This window comes from Corapipo altera, unplaced genomic scaffold, assembly GCF_003945725.1.
Source record: "Corapipo altera isolate COAL_440 unplaced genomic scaffold, ASM394572v1 23, whole genome shotgun sequence".
NCBI classification, from domain to species: Eukaryota; Metazoa; Chordata; class Aves; order Passeriformes; family Pipridae; genus Corapipo; species Corapipo altera.
Window position 1 is genome coordinate 25,623,119 of NW_020884878.1, and position 12,516 is coordinate 25,635,634.

General features: G+C 32.7%; 1 protein-coding gene across 6 annotated transcripts in view; it reads right to left on the minus strand.

Annotated features, from left to right (window-relative positions):
* DPH6 (diphthamine biosynthesis 6) overlaps positions 1–12,516 on the minus strand; it is a 198,581-nt gene that overhangs the window by 178,567 nt on the left and 7,498 nt on the right. The window lies entirely within an intron of this gene.

A 12,516-nucleotide genomic window follows, 5' to 3' on the forward strand; every position in this document is an offset into this window, starting at 1 on the left:
AGGAGTTTGAAAAAAGACAAGATGACAAAGCTATGCCAGGTAGTTTAATGCACCTATTGGATGACATAATCTGTAATAAACTCTGCCTTCCTGAAATACAAGGGTATCACTGTTATAGATAGTAAAGGTACACCACAAAGAAGAAAAAAAAGTCAAACCCCATCTATTTAACAAGTCACTGTCTAAGCAAAACAGCAGAAGAAAAGAAAAAAAATGGGGGTGGTGGATAACATAAGACAGTAAAACAAGATGTCTAAGGAATGTTGAAGAAACAGGTTCTTAAGAAAATACTTCAAAGGAAAAGTGTTCAGTTGTTTTAAGTACCTAACTTCTCAGTATCTACTGATGCTTCACAATCATTTTGAGGATATTATCTATATTTCCTGAAGTTATAAAACCAGGCCATCAAGAAACCAAGTTAAACCTAAATACTGTGTTTTTTCCTTTTAAAATAATATGCCATCAAAGATTCTCTCTCATGTGATCGAATTCTAGAGAAAGAAAGAATGTCTTGAAAGTAAAATAAAAAATGTCTTTCAAAGAATATCCTAAAAAAAAAGGATAAACAAACTTGAACATAATCATAAAGGCATAATCATATGTCCTAGGGTCATAAAAAAGACTCTTATAAATGTCTCCAGTGAGAACAGTCAATAGTTCTGCTGTTATGTCAAATAATGTTCCATTCTAGATTGCAACATTTGTTTTTCTTTTTATAAGTAGTGCTATAGTGTAGACAACTGTTAACTAAGTAAATTGGACTAGATATTTACTATTTTATATATAAAATACATTCCCAACATTCAGTCTCCACATCTTTTGGTATTTCAGAGTCAAAGAAATACTAGGAATTAAATTAAGACACTTTTCAGAAATACCCTTAATTACTTTGCATCAGCTTAGATTTTATGAAAGGACATTTGAAAATGATCATTCTTAAGTAAGTTATTTGAAAACAAGTATTTTCAACTACAAATTTCCCTTAAACATATATTCTCTTTCATTAAAGATTTCAGACATAGATCACATAACCCGACTAAATGAAAAGAAGCACAGTATTTAGGGGGAGGTAATGATTATAGAATGGGCTAAAGTCATCGACACTTCAACTAAACAGAAAAATATGTGGACTAAAAAGGACATTTCCTATAAGCATCTGTCACTTCTTTGCCCGGTCTTAGTAAATTATGCCAGCTCTCAGCAGACAGAAAAGCTGTAATTTATTGTCTCCAATATTGTAGTAGACATTTATCACTATTTTAATTATGCTGAATCTTAATTGGCTAGTTTCATTGCAAGAAAACACATATTATTCATTTTTCCAAATAGACAACATCTTACAATTAAAACCTTCCTCACTGCTAACCAGATCACACTTACAACAAATCACCTGTACTTGTTTTCTTAATTAAAATATTTTAATTAAGAATTCATTTTCTAAGCAAAATTCCCACTGATCTGTATGGCAGATTTGTTTAAAGAGACTGAACTGTGATGAAGTTCCATTAAAAATATTAAAATTATATCTAAAGTAGCTATTTACTTTAAAGTAGAAATTTATATTGCCTCTTTTTTCTAATACTCAATCTCTCCCCTTCCTTCATGAAGTAAGCTTTCAAGATCACTTTAAAAACAATCCATGGTTTGGCCATACTGTTTAAAAAAATAATACTTGTTTTACCATAAGAAAATCCCCATGCATGAAGAAGCTCATTAACAAAAATTGACACTCTTCTCCCCTCCCAATACTTACAATTAACAATAATTATGCAATAGGTGCAAGAATTAGGCTTGATTCAGAGTTTAAATTTAGAGTGAAGGAAAGTACTTTTGACCAAATCACCTTTATTGTCAAATTACTTGACCACATTACTTTTTTGCCTTATTCTACTGTTTTGTAGAATAAGAGTTGCTTTACTCAAATAACATTTTTAGTTCTGTAATTGAATTATGTTAATGGATAGTAAATATGGGGTATTTTCTGGATTAGCCAGTGCACATTCTGCCATTATAGTTGCTTCCTCCAGCAACATTTCAGTATAAAAAAATCCCACAATAAAAAGTAAAGATATTGTACGACTAGAGGCTAGTGATTACCCATAAAACAGAAAAAAAAGAGAGAGCTTCTACATACTACATTTCTAAAGCATCTCACCTCTTAATTTAATATTAAATTAGTCTTCTTCTCTATTTATTACCATATCTCAAATCCTGCAAGTGGTTTGTGATGTACTGTTCACTCCACCAAAAATCTTATCACTTGTTACACAGAAAAAATGGTCTTCAGAAGTAGAAAGTTGGTGCATTTATCTATCTACTGTTCCAAACAAACGAAGCCATGTGGTCAGTCATGTGTTTTACACAAATCATTAGAGATACAGGAATGTTTTGAATAGCCATCAATGGTTACATCATTAACTATAATTTACTGCAATGACTTATGATTTTCATTTCATAGAAGTGCATTAAGAGTGTGTTCTACATGTACATTAACACTCCCCATCATAAAATAAAGCCATTTAACTTTTCACAGAGTGACTTTTATGGTGCCGTTACAGAAGAAACTAATTGTAGTTAAAGCATTTATTTTTTAAAAGGTCATGCTTTTTTATTGTAGTCTATAATATTTAAATGGCAGGGTATGAGTATGAACATGCACGTATGCAAATGTAGGGGACATGTATGTTCAATTCTGAAACCATCCAACAAGTTCTGCAGAAAACACAGACTAAAAAGTTATTTGCACATTAAACTACAACGAGGTAAAAGATAAATCTAAATTGTAAATGAGTTTTGGAGACAAATCAATGCTAATGAACAACAATTACTTCAGTCACCGTGTGAATTAAACAACATCGTTAATAAAGCTTAGGTGTTCTGATGGCGAGCATGTCTTTAGTCCCTGGCAGATCATGTAAGAACTAATTTAGGAGAAGCAGCAAGCACAAAGGAATTAAGTTTAAAATTCTTTTGTTTTGAAGCTCCATTTCAAACAAAAGCTTCAAAAAGCCTAACAACTCAGAAAATTCTATCTTATTTTAATGACTGCCCTGAATGAATGCCTGATAAAATTTCAGATTTTCACTAGATAATGACAGGAGATCTTATAAACCGAGAAGATGACTCAGAACAGCCTCTTTTGTTCCCTTTCTTCCATATAAAACAGTCAGTGAAAAATCAAAATGTTTCCTTAAGAAAAAATGGGCTTTTGTTTGAGCTAAAAATAAGTCTAAACATCCTGCTCTTTACCTAAATGCTCAAAGCCAGCTGCAGGTAGTAACCATGTAAGGAGAAACTACAGAGGGCACTGTTGTATCAGTTTTCAAGAGTTATAATGCCACTAGGGCCCAAGAACAGAAGATTGTCAAGAAAATAAATAATGAACTAAGGAAAGAATCTGGAGTTAGGAGAGCATGCAAATGCACTAAACCTAAAAGAATAATAAGGTAAAAAGACTGAAGCTGTATTTCTGAAGGAAAATGGACTGAGAAAAAAGTTCACGTAACAGACTGTCAGGCTGATAGGAATACTGCAGTGCACACATTTGGCATTTTCCTTTGTCGTGCTTTCCATGGAAAAGGTAACTAATCATAGTGCCACCTTATCCTTTGCAAACAGCAACCTATTACTGGCATCCCACTCATAATCAATATGAAAATGAAGGATGACTGTTATGCAATTCTTCCACAGGCAGAATTTATCAACAGAAAGAATATCTTCACGCTATACAGCCCTTTCACAGTATAAAAGGCCAGTTCCGTTTTATTTCTTTTCATAATGACAGTTACAAATCAATCATTTCTACTTTGAAAGCAGTAACATTGGTGCAATATAAACCAAATTAAATCCCAGCCTTTCCAGAAGAATTACCTTTAAATATATCGATCAGAAACAGCAAATGTCCAGCTGAAAAAAATGTAACCTTGAGACTGCTGTATGTATGACATTCATATGAAAGGGGAAGGTATGTTAAATAAGTCAGCCTAAATAACTGAGTAATTCCATGCAAAATGATTTTTACACAAAGAATGTGCTTGAGAGATACAAATATTTATGAAAAGACATTTGATAAATGTTTTACTGTTAGTTTATACAAAAGTTTGCCTGTCCTTGATTGTATTTTATTAGAAATAACCTCAACTACATTTCATTAACCCTAATGAATTTTAAAAGTTATATAACTACTGCCTAATGAGAAGTGTAAATAATATAAAATAGCCTCAGTACAGAATATAAAACCTCAGTACAGAATAATTATTTTTTTAATATATATTTCATTTTTATCCTTTAAAAGCATTATGAAAATGCCTAGTAAGAAATCAAAGTACTGAAATAAGATATGGAAGGTATCAATCATTTCATGAAACTTTGGAGAAGAAAGGTGTTGCTTTTTATCAACATTCCAGTAGGAAAACCCACATAAGCAGCATGTTTTACAATCCTACAGCAAAAGAACACAGGACTTTTATGAACACTGACTCAAATTTGCATTTCAAGAGTAAAGGCTACATGGAAGGTAATTTGAAATTAAGTTAGGCAATGACTTCATAACGAACCAAAGAATAAACATTAACAAAGATGCTCAAGCAAACTAAACATACCAGAAAATTGTCTAAAGCTATGTGAATGAATGAACAAAACAAACAAAATCAAAATCACAGACGGTGACTGTGGATACTCACTCACATCCACATCCATAAGAACTGTGATGGTAACTGTGAAAGAATTCTGTCTCTAAGCATGCAAAGACAGATGTATTACATTAAAGGAAACTGCCACAGAAAATGAAAATCTATTTTTTTTTTATAAATTGCAAAACCAGGCAGCACAAACATACTTACTATGCAAGACCCCCAGTTCCTTCATAGACACTAAGACCTAGAATTTCTTCTAAGTGGTTTAAGTAATTGTTTCAAGCAACTTATTACTAAAATAGAAATTAAAACAAAAACTAATTTTCATGTCAGAAATGGGTTTCATCCAGATTTTGCCATCTATGGCTTCCAAGCAGGCCCTGTATGTGTAATGTTAAGTGGAAAAGTTCACTAAATTTCAAATTCACATATATTCTGTCTTCAAGTTAATTCTGTTTCTAAATAAGAACGGCTTTAAAATTGTTTAACATATACTACCAGTTTATAATCTCTTCTCATTAGCATTGCTTCTGGCAGTCTAGTTTTGCTAAAATAAAGTTTCACCTTATTTTATTGTTTCCAGTTGTTGATAAAAATTTCACTAGTATTACTTTTCTACTCTTTTTGAAGTGTATATGATTGCAGGCAGGCAGCTTGCATGCACGTAAAAAAAAACTAACCGGTTTTTAGATACATTACCTTAATAAAAGACATGCATAAATGCATATTATCCTATATATACACTATGTCACTAGGCTAAAACAGGTGAAGTTCTGAAGTTAAGGTACATGTTTGTTCTATGTAAAACTTAATTGCATTTTAAGTCAGAAATTTGCAGGACATTCCTAGAGATATGCAATTGGATCCAAATGGGGCTGCTCCAGAGACTGTTGAGTCTATGCATGTCACTTAAATAAAATTCAAATGATGAAAAAAGTTTTGATAATGTCTTCAAAATTGACTTAAACATCTTAATATATTTTTCCATTTAACTACAATACTGAATGCCAAAATGTTAATAAATAACTCTCTAAATATTCAAGATATTTAACAAGATATTTAAGGTTCCTTTCTCCCTGTGCAATAGAGCACATTAAAACCAATTTTACTATCCTAATTTATTCAAAGCTTGATTATGAGCAATAGCTGTGAGAAGAAATACAGCATTGTTGATACATATACAAGCATTTCACTTAACTACATTGGATAATAGCAGTGCTCCTAAAGGAGTATAAAAGCAAAGTGATTAGAAGTCATTACTGTTAATTAGCATTCACTTTACATTGATAGGGATGAACCTTTTCTGTGCTGAGCAAATGGAAAGCTTTTCTCTGAAAGTCTACCAAACCTGGTCAAGGTAAGCACTGAAATAAAGTGTCAGTGACCAGTAAGCTGAATTCAAAACATCAAAAACAAAAAAAGCAACCCAAAAACTAAGGATGTATCATCACCCAATTAGTGAGATTCAGTTTTTAAACAGGAAAAGGTCTGAGGGGAAGGAGTAAAACTGGAAATTCATACTTCACATTCTGCAATCTCACTGATAAAAGGAGGAAATATGTGTTTATCAAACTTGCTGTGAGTGCACGGTTCATTTGGCATCCTGTAAACAATGCCTGGCTGCCCATTCCCAAATGCATGTGAGAATCTTGCAACCCAGAACATCATATTCAGCAGGCAAGGTCACACTAGAGATGCCCTGGAAATGGGAAATTAGGAAAACCTGGCAATCAGAGGTTTAAAGCTGACCAGAACAAGCCCTCCGGCTTGCTTACCATCTTTCACCACCAGTCTGACTGTCTCTGCTTATTCAATATTAACACAACAAGACTGAGAGTGAGTGAAAACAACTCCACACATCTAACAGGGAGAAATACAGTGACTTTTTTGTTTACATAAAGCTCAACATTTCTCACAGGAAGAAACTACCTCAAAGATATCGCTGAAGATCCCCTTCTGGAAAAAAAAAAATTGACCCCGCCTGAATAGTTCAGATGAGACATAGAGAATGACAGGCATCCTGTTGATTAAAAAATTTCCTTGTTCCCATCTCATTTTAAAATTCATACTATAAAAAACCCAACAAAACAAACCAACCTAAACAAACCCTGTCTTTTGAATGGAACAAGTTACTTAATTATTTTTACAGTGCTTAAAGCACTGCCAACTATGCAATTACTTCTTACCCTCTTCCCTTAATTCACACTCTTATTCACTTCTGATGACAATGGTCATCCCCTAGGTGGAGGAAGTTATGGAGCTCCAATCCACAATTAATTAAATGAAAAAATAACAAGTCGATTAAAAAAAAGTAATCATTTAACATGATGAGTGTAAAGGGACAATTCAAATCCTTGCAGATAAAAATCTACTTATTATAAAAGGAAGAGGAACTTAGTCTATGAAAAAACACAGCAAATATTTTGCCTCAAAAAAAAAAATCTTACTTTACAAAGAAGCACAGTTATTTATTTCTTGTCAGTCTAGGCAGCCACTTCATACAATTTCTAAAAGTTCATATTTAACTTCCATGTCCTAGTAATGAACCCAATAAATAAATTCCATTGTTTTATCTATGACTGTTCCCCCTAACTGGACATTGAAGATTTTTACAATTTTTTCAATACTTATCATTTCCCTTGCTATACATAAATTCTATATTTCAGCCGCTGAATTATATATAAAGTTAATCTATCAAAATATCAAGGACACAGTATTTGTGATTTGCAATAAGCAAAATACAGGCAAAAAAATAGGGAGTGATTATTTTGGAAATTCAGCATAAAGAAAAATACTTCTCCCTATAATTTAATCTTTTTCCAAAATTGAAAAATATAACTCTGAGGAGTTAATCTATACACCTACAAATAATTCAGACCATAATAGGGAAAATGCTAGATTTTCTTCAACTGAAAACATGGGAAATTATTAGAACAGAAACTCTTCTGCACACTTCTAAATTCTTTGAATCTCATCGGTGAGAGGGGGAAGCTACCTCCTTTGTTTGAACTTAAAAGCTGCAAAAATAGTTTGGTGAACATCATGGTGAGAACCTCAGATTACAGATTCCTGAAGTCCATCAGGATTCGATAGCTAAGAATTACTGAGATCTTTAAGACTCCTAAGAAATTCTGCAAACCTTATCTGTATGAGTTAAGAGTACACTACTAGTCTTTATAATGCACATACTAAAACTGAAGCCACACAAATGTATACCAAGAGTTGATTTAAAATGGACACCTAAAAGCCAAATGGCTATTCCTATATACTTTACTATTTCTTTTAAATGCATTTTATGACAGTGAACACAAGGAAGCAACACCTGCAGTAACACGCTATGTTATATTTCTTCATGTATTTTTCCTGGTGGGAGGAAAAATACACCTTTGGCTGTACAAAAGCCACAGAAAGTCAGTCAACAAACTGAATATGAGAACTCTTTTTACCCATTGGCCAAAGCACCTGAATTCTGGAGAAGGGTGAAAGGAAGACTGTTTTCTTAGCATGGAAGACTATTAGCAATACCAAAGAACTGAAAGCTTTATGTTCTGTGAGGGAATTAATCCCCATCTGAAGGTCACAGAACAGCCTTGCGTATTTCATCCATTCATCCCAAACTCCAAAGAACTGCTTTCTGAAGACTTCCAAGTCTCAAGGAGCTTCACTGAATACTTATAGCACCTAAGTTACTTCTATTCCACCTGAACCCACACAGTTAATACACCTTGTCTGAGACAAAATATCATCTTAAATAATATCTAAAATGTCATTGCTATTGTAATTTTAACTCTTAGGCAGGAATACTTTCCATCTTCAGTAAACATCAGTCTGGGACCAGTTAAAAAATTGTGATCCTGTCCTTAAAAATAACTATTAAATACAGAAGTTACACTGTCTTACTAAGCTCTTTGTTTCCAGAACTAAAAATACTTTACATATTCTTAGTGACTGACTGAGTTATAAGATCACTGCTCCAGAATGTGACAATATTTTAGAAAATAAATTTTCTTTCTTTGCCCTTCCACATTACTGATAAAATGAAACAGTGCCATAAGCAAAGGTTATTATTATTCAAATGTTTCATACATCAAATATATCCAACATCAATTCTTATTTTTCAGTTGATGATCAATAGATGATTTCATAATTAATATTCCTTCAGCCCTGAGCACCGATATATAAATTTCCTTCAAGTGGACTCCATTTTTTTTGTAAGCTTGCAGGTTCTGAATCCACAAACTGCACAGTAAAAAGAATTCTGAGAGAAATTATATGTTGAAACTGAAAATCCACTAAAAATACATTTTCATTATTTATAATAAACACAGGGAAATATATTATAAAGGAACTATATATAGAATCAAATTTTTAAAATACTCATTAAAAAAACCTCAAGCAATTAAACCTGTTATTGAAAAAAAATGGGAAAAAAAAGCAGCTAGGAGAAAAATATTTTTATCAAATTCAAGAACTCTGCAAATTACTTCAGCAGTGGAAACTTACCAAAAAAAGGCAAAGACTTCACTGAGTAGAGGAGATAAGGCAAGAAATTTGAAAGAGGACAGAACTGTCTACTGAAATCGAGCATTGAAATAAATTATCATGTATTGGTTTGTACAGTCTGGAAGCTGCTAAACAAAAGTTAAGCCATAGTTCCATGAGATACAGAAAATAATCCAACATTCAACCCATCTAATAGCACTTCTGTATGTGCTTGCATAAATCATCAATGTATTATTTGAACAAGATCATAATTACATAGAAAAGAGGAGAAAACAGTTCAATATACCTAAACTGAGATGTTGTAGGAAAGTTTCCCCAAAGCTCTCCACACTCCAGTCTTTCCCACCACTAGAGGGAATGAAATACAGTTTCCCCCCACATTTCTAAATGAAAATATGAATGAAGGATAATTCAGGTAACTAAGAAACACTAGTGCTTACACACTTTGCTGGGAAAATCTCCAATACAAACATGGACAAACAAGGGTGTCAGTAATCCCTATTCAGTAACACTGAAAGGAGATTAAATTATTCCTTAGAGTTCAGGATTTACACTCCTTACAATGTAAATATTCTACTATCAGGTGAGGACTGCCTAGGGAGATACATTTAGACATCATATAAATACTCTGATATCTTTCACAATATATATTGAATACAGAATCTAAAACATGGTATTAGCCAACTAAAAAATAAATACAAATTTCCTTTATACCTATCAATCATCTGGTTTTGTGACAATAAAATTAACAGGTTTACAATCATTGGCAGTCAATATCACTCGCTGAAGCACATGGACTAGAACAGGATTGTTGTCCTGGTTTTCCCAGAACTGCAAGGGAATATTTTACTTTCTAGCAATCTTGTTCTAATAACGTTGTTTTTAGAAACACTGAATACTTTCAAATTCATAGAGTTTTTCAAATGTGTTTTCTTTTAATTTTTTTACTAAAGAAGTACTTGCAATACAAGCATTCTTTGCAAACAGAAAGTGAGGCACACTATGTCATTTTGATCTAGACACACCTTTCCCGTATTCTTGGCCCCGAACCATTTAACAGAAAAACAGAGCTATGTTATTTGACCAGTGTTTTAAAATTACAACCACTCAAGGATGGTTTTGACAAGGCTTCCACAAAATTCCTCCCCTCCCTTCAAGAGAATGCAAATTGACTTCTCTGTTTAAAACTATTAACATCTGGGTAAAAAAATTCCTAAAGCAAAATCCTCAGTGATTAAGACTTACGTAATAAAGCTACTAAACAGTAGTTATTAAAAAATGTGAAAAAAATAAAACCAGAAAGCTTTCAAAGTTACTGTTAACACAGAGAAGAAAAATGTTAGTCTTTTTCTTAATATTAAAAAAACACAGCTGCTGTAGTTTATGTCCCTCTGATAATTTTGTCATTACTCATCAAAATATGTGAGACATCTTCCTGAAACTTTTGCATCAGAATTTCATAGCTAGGTTTGACTCTAAAAACATAGTTATACAAAGTCTAATATAAAAGCAGTATATTGTTAATATGTATGATTTAAGATATCGCACAGTGAAATTAATATTTCTATATAGGAAAGAAATAGTTACTTAGTTCCAGACAACTTGATAACATCTCTTTCAACTATAGTTATAATTATCATGTACAAACTTCCAAAGCAGAAGTTGTCAAGATTTAACATTAGCATTAATTTATGTCAGGCATCCATTCCTCCAAAGACAGCAAGAATCGTAAAGGAAGTATCCTCTTAATTGCCACTAATTTGCCCATTTTTAATTAAATTGATCAGCAATTTATTATCTTACCCAGCAGCAGAAAGCTGTTAGTATGCAGCTTTAAGAGACAGCAGATACTAGTCCTTCTACTTTCTAATACTATCATGGTTCAAAAATAATTTAAAACTGCTGTATCATATTGCCTTTGATTCCTGTACTGTGTGATATGCACATTCCATTTAAAACCTCTATGAAGCACTCTAGAGCATAATCATAGAATCATTTAGGTTGCAAAAGACCCTTGAAATCATCAAGTCCAACCACTAACCTAACACTGCCAAATTCACCACTAAACCACGTCCCTAGGCACCCAGTCTACATGTCTTAAATACCTCCAGAGACAGTTTCCCTGGGCAGCCTGTTCCAATGCTTGATAACCCTCTCAGTGAAGAAATTTTTCCTAATATCCAATTTAAACCTCCCCAGCACAATTTGAGGCTGTAGTGCCTACGTGCACTATTCTACTGTTTCGTAGTGTCATACTCCAACACAGGTGTATGATCTTGATTTTACTTTAGATGAACAGGATTTTCCTGCCAAAAATGTTTAGAAGATGTAACATTTGACTGCAAGATGGTTCAGGAAGCACTCTGCACTCCAACCACATTTTGGGGTCTTATCTGCAATTTGATCTGGTTTTAAACTGAACACAGAATAAAACCTGAAGCTCTTAGGTTCATGAATCTCAATTCTATTTCAGTGAAAGAAAAGGAGCTAGATAATTAATGTTCAATACCTGATCTGAAGACTAAAAAGATCTTTAATTGAAGTTTCAGAAAGTAGTCTACCAGTTTGATCAATAAAATTATGTATTTACTTTCTTTAAGATAACAATTATGATGTTCTGAACATTGTACTGGTTTTAGTATTTTGCACAGCAGTCATCAACACAATTAGCTGAAAACATAGCATGTTCATTCAAACTCTGTGGGAAACCTCTAGAGTCAATGGGAGGTTTTCTATTTTTTTCAATGAGATTTGATTTAATTCTGGTAGAAAATAAAGTACTACATGACAGATTTTGAAAAAGAACAGAATAAATTTTAAGTGCTTTAGATAATAAGCTCATCATCTCCCTTTAATTGATTTTATAGCTAAAAAGGATTGATAAATGGTACTGCTATGATGTCATATATTAGAATATAGATACAGGACTACCAGGATCAAAACTATCACTGTATAATATTCTATAATACTTCATAAATGATCTGTAACATACAGACAAATAGCAGATTCTGGTTACAGAGCACAAGTGTACTCAAATGGAAACGTCTAGACATTACTTTCAATACATTGGTAAATGCCTCAAATCCCAAAGATCTCTCATTACAGTAATGAAGTGATGCATTATTTCAAATACAAAGCAACTTAAACATTCTATTTATAGATGATTGTCACAATTATGTTTTTTGTCGTATATGCCAAGCAACTGTTACAGGTATTTTTAATTAATAGAAACAAGGTTTTGGCTTGAAATGGGGATTAATAAGTCTGATTCACATTGTGGGAAAAAGATACTTAGTTATGTTTTATATTTACAGTGCCAGGAAGAAAGAAAGGAATAGAAATAAAACCTGTAAAAGTGTTCCGTTTTTTTCTCAAAGCT